General features: G+C 55.1%; 1 non-coding gene across 1 annotated transcript in view; it reads left to right on the top strand.

Annotated features, from left to right (window-relative positions):
- Positions 1–4,132: 4,132 nt before the first annotated feature.
- LOC144418505 (small subunit ribosomal RNA) overlaps positions 4,133–5,000 on the top strand; it is a 1,810-nt gene continuing 942 nt past the window's right edge. The window contains exon 1 of the ribosomal RNA XR_013473499.1: positions 4,133–5,000. This exon is cut by the window's right edge and continues 942 nt beyond it. This is a non-coding gene — a ribosomal RNA (small subunit ribosomal RNA).

Here is a 5,000-nt window from a genome sequence, read left to right as displayed (position 1 = left end):
AGCCAAGAAAGAGCGGTGCGGGGCCGGTCGGAGCGCACCCTTTTCTCGGTGGCTGGCGGGCGAGAGAGTGCTGCGTCGCCGGCATCGGCGTCGAAAGAAGCCGAGCCGAAAAAAGTTAAAGTACAAACGTGCAAGCATACTAACCTAACCCTAGGTAAGGCATGTCAGAGCGAAAGACAGTAATTTCGAATGAGCCAAGAAAGAGCGGTGCGGGGCCGGTCGGAGCGCACCCTTTTCTCGGTGGCTGGCGGGCGAGAGAGTGCTGCGTCGCCGGCATCGGCGTCGAAAGAAGCCGAGCCAAAAAAAGTTAAAGTACAAACGTGCAAGCATACTAACCTAACCCTAGGTAAGGCATGTCAGAGCGAAAGACAGTAAACTCGAATGAGCCAAGAAAGAGCGGTGCGGGGCCGGTCGGAGCGCACCCTTTTCTCGGTGGCTGGCGGGCGAGAGAGTGCTGCGTCGCCGGCATCGGCGTCGAAAGAAGCCGAGCCGAAAAAAGTTAAAGTACAAACGTGCAAGCATACTAACCTAACCCTAGGTAAGACATGTCAGAGCGAAAGACAGTAATTTCGAATGAGCCAAGAAAGAGCGGTGCGGGGCCGGTCGGAGCGCACCCTTTTCTCGGTGGCTGGCGGGCGAGAGAGTGCTGCGTCGCCGGCATCGGCGTCGAAAGAAGCCGAGCCGAAAAAAGTTTAAGTACAAACGTGCAAGCATACTAACCTAACCCTAGGTAAGGCATGTCAGAGCGAAAGACAGTAATTTCGAATGAGCCAAGAAAGAGCGGTGCGGGGCCGGTCGGAGCGCACCCTTTTCTCGGTGGCTGGCGGGCGAGAGAGTGCTGCGTCGCCGGCATCGGCGTCGAAAGAAGCCGAGCCAAAAAAAGTTAAAGTACAAACGTGCAAGCATACTAACCTAACCCTAGGTAAGGCATGTCAGAGCGAAAGACAGTAATTTCGAATGAGCCAAGAAAGAGCGGTGCGGGGCCGGTCGGAGCGCACCCTTTTCTCGGTGGCTGGCGGGCGAGAGAGTGCTGCGTCGCCGGCATCGGCGTCGAAAGAAGCCGAGCCGAAAAAGTTAAAGTACAAACGTGCAAGCATACTAACCTAACCCTAGGTAAGGCATGTCAGAGCGAAAGACAGTAATTTCGAATGAGCCAAGAAAGAGCGGTGCGGGCCGGTCGGAGCGCACCCTTTTCTCGGTGGCTGGCGGGCGAGAGAGTGCTGCGTCGCCGGCATCGGCGTCGAAAGAAGCCGAGCCAAAAAAAGTTAAAGTACAAACGTGCAAGCATACTAACCTAACCCTAGGTAAGGCATGTCAGAGCGAAAGACAGTAAACTCGAATGAGCCAAGAAAGAGCGGTGCGGGGCCGGTCGGAGCGCACCCTTTTCTCGGTGGCTGGCGGGCGAGAGAGTGCTGCGTCGCCGGCATCGGCGTCGAAAGAAGCCGAGCCGAAAAAAGTTAAAGTACAAACGTGCAAGCATACTAACCTAACCCTAGGTAAGACATGTCAGAGCGAAAGACAGTAATTTCGAATGAGCCAAGAAAGAGCGGTGCGGGGCCGGTCGGAGCGCACCCTTTTCTCGGTGGCTGGCGGGCGAGAGAGTGCTGCGTCGCCGGCATCGGCGTCGAAAGAAGCCGAGCCGAAAAAAGTTTAAGTACAAACGTGCAAGCATACTAACCTAACCCTAGGTAAGGCATGTCAGAGCGAAAGACAGTAATTTCGAATGAGCCAAGAAAGAGCGGTGCGGGGCCGGTCGGAGCGCACCCTTTTCTCGGTGGCTGGCGGGCGAGAGAGTGCTGCGTCGCCGGCATCGGCGTCGAAAGAAGCCGAGCCAAAAAAAGTTAAAGTACAAACGTGCAAGCATACTAACCTAACCCTAGGTAAGGCATGTCAGAGCGAAAGACAGTAATTTCGAATGAGCCAAGAAAGAGCGGTGCGGGGCCGGTCGGAGCGCACCCTTTTCTCGGTGGCTGGCGGGCGAGAGAGTGCTGCGTCGCCGGCATCGGCGTCGAAAGAAGCCGAGCCAAAAAAAGTTAAAGTACAAACGTGCAAGCATACTAACCTAACCCTAGGTAAGGCATGTCAGAGCGAAAGACAGTAATTTCGAATGAGCCAAGAAAGAGCGGTGCGGGGCCGGTCGGAGCGCACCCTTTTCTCGGTGGCTGGCGGGCGAGAGAGTGCTGCGTCGCCGGCATCGGCGTCGAAAGAAGCCGAGCCAAAAAAAGTTAAAGTACAAACGTGCAAGCATACTAACCTAACCCTAGGTAAGGCATGTCAGAGCGAAAGACAGTAAACTCGAATGAGCCAAGAAAGAGCGGTGCGGGGCCGGTCGGAGCGCACCCTTTTCTCGGTGGCTGGCGGGCGAGAGAGTGCTGCGTCGCCGGCATCGGCGTCGAAAGAAGCCGAGCCGAAAAAAGTTAAAGTACAAACGTGCAAGCATACTAACCTAACCCTAGGTAAGACATGTCAGAGCGAAAGACAGTAATTTCGAATGAGCCAAGAAAGAGCGGTGCGGGGCCGGTCGGAGCGCACCCTTTTCTCGGTGGCTGGCGGGCGAGAGAGTGCTGCGTCGCCGGCATCGGCGTCGAAAGAAGCCGAGCCGAAAAAAGTTTAAGTACAAACGTGCAAGCATACTAACCTAACCCTAGGTAAGGCATGTCAGAGCGAAAGACAGTAATTTCGAATGAGCCAAGAAAGAGCGGTGCGGGGCCGGTCGGAGCGCACCCTTTTCTCGGTGGCTGGCGGGCGAGAGAGTGCTGCGTCGCCGGCATCGGCGTCGAAAGAAGCCGAGCCAAAAAAAGTTAAAGTACAAACGTGCAAGCATACTAACCTAACCCTAGGTAAGGCATGTCAGAGCGAAAGACAGTAATTTCGAATGAGCCAAGAAAGAGCGGTGCGGGGCCGGTCGGAGCGCACCCTTTTCTCGGTGGCTGGCGGGCGAGAGAGTGCTGCGTCGCCGGCATCGGCGTCGAAAGAAGCCGAGCCAAAAAAAGTTAAAGTACAAACGTGCAAGCATACTAACCTAACCCTAGGTAAGGCATGTCAGAGCGAAAGACAGTAAACTCGAATGAGCCAAGAAAGAGCGGTGCGGGGCCGGTCGGAGCGCACCCTTTTCTCGGTGGCTGGCGGGCGAGAGAGTGCTGCGTCGCCGGCATCGGCGTCGAAAGAAGCCGAGCCGAAAAAAGTTAAAGTACAAACGTGCAAGCATACTAACCTAACCCTAGGTAAGACATGTCAGAGCGAAAGACAGTAATTTCGAATGAGCCAAGAAAGAGCGGTGCGGGGCCGGTCGGAGCGCACCCTTTTCTCGGTGGCTGGCGGGCGAGAGAGTGCTGCGTCGCCGGCATCGGCGTCGAAAGAAGCCGAGCCGAAAAAGTTTAAGTACAAACGTGCAAGCATACTAACCTAACCCTAGGTAAGGCATGTCAGAGCGAAAGACAGTAATTTCGAATGAGCCAAGAAAGAGCGGTGCGGGGCCGGTCGGAGCGCACCCTTTTCTCGGTGGCTGGCGGGCGAGAGAGTGCTGCGTCGCCGGCATCGGCGTCGAAAGAAGCCGAGCCAAAAAAAGTTAAAGTACAAACGTGCAAGCATACTAACCTAACCCTAGGTAAGGCATGTCAGAGCGAAAGACAGTAATTTCGAATGAGCCAAGAAAGAGCGGTGCGGGGCCGGTCGGAGCGCACCCTTTTCTCGGTGGCTGGCGGGCGAGAGAGTGCTGCGTCGCCGGCATCGGCGTCGAAAGAAGCCGAGCCAAAAAAAGTTAAAGTACAAACGCGATGCTAATGAGCGAGCCGTTGTCTCGACTAATATGTAGGGGGCGTTCGATCGAGCGTCTGGCTTGAGCGCTTGTCGGCCTAGCAGAACGGTCGCATTGTTATGCCCGGGTTTTAGGCACCGCTGCAGGCGGCCGGCAGAGCTCTTGTTTGTGCGAAACTGAATGGATCGAGCCCGAGAGAGGGCGAGCAAAGAAAAAACGCAAATCGCTCCGCCTGGCACTGCCGGCGAGAGCGTGGACGTCGCGGCCAGCGACTGTCGAAGCTGAGTACGGCCGCAGGCGATCGCCTCGGTCTTAAACGAATGCGACGAGCACGCGCCGGGCGGCCCAGCAAGGGCCGAGCGCAGCTGTCGCAGCTATCTGGTTGATCCTGCCAGTAGTGATATGCTTGTCTCAAAGATTAAGCCATGCAGGTGCAAGTACGAGTTCTCGTAAAGCGAAACTGCGAATGGCTCATTAAATCAGTCTTGGTTTATTTGGTCTCGTAAGCGAAGTGGATAACTGTGGTAATTCTAGAGCTAATACATGCATTAAGCGCCGACTTCGGGAGGCGCGCTTTTATCAGATCAAAACCGACCGGGTTCGTCCTGTGACGTTTGATGACTCTGGATAACCACGCGGATCGTACGGTCTCTGCACCGACGACGTATCATTCAAGTGTCTGCCCTATCAACTGTCGAAGGTACGCTACGTGCCTACCTTTGTGATAACGGGTAACGGGGAATCAGGGTTCGATTCCGGAGAGGGAGCCTGAGAAACGGCTACCACATCCAAGGAAGGCAGCAGGCGCGCAAATTACCCATTCCCGACACGGGGAGGTAGTGACGAAAAATAACAATACAGGACTCTAACGAGGCCCTGTAATTGGAATGAGTACATCCTAAAACTCTTAACGAGTATCCATTGGAGGGCAAGTCTGGTGCCAGCAGCCGCGGTAATTCCAGCTCCAACAGTGTATGCTAAAGTTGTTGCGGTTGAAAAGCTCGTAGTTGGATTTTGGGCGAGCGCCGCCGGTCCGTCGCAAGGCGTGTCACTGGTTGCGTTCGCCTCACCTTCGGTTCTCCGTCGGTGCTCTTGACTGAGTGTCGGCGGTGGCCGATAAGTTTACTTTGAAAAAATTAGAGTGTTCAAAGCAGGCTGTTCGCCTGCATAGTGTTGCATGGAATAATGGAATAGGACCTCGGTTCTATTTTGTTGTTTTCGGAGCACGAGGTAATGATTAAGA

This window comes from Styela clava, unplaced genomic scaffold (assembly GCF_964204865.1).
Source record: "Styela clava unplaced genomic scaffold, kaStyClav1.hap1.2 HAP1_SCAFFOLD_187, whole genome shotgun sequence".
Classification (NCBI taxonomy): Eukaryota; Metazoa; Chordata; class Ascidiacea; order Stolidobranchia; family Styelidae; genus Styela; species Styela clava.
This window is presented reverse-complemented; position numbering and strand designations above follow the sequence as displayed.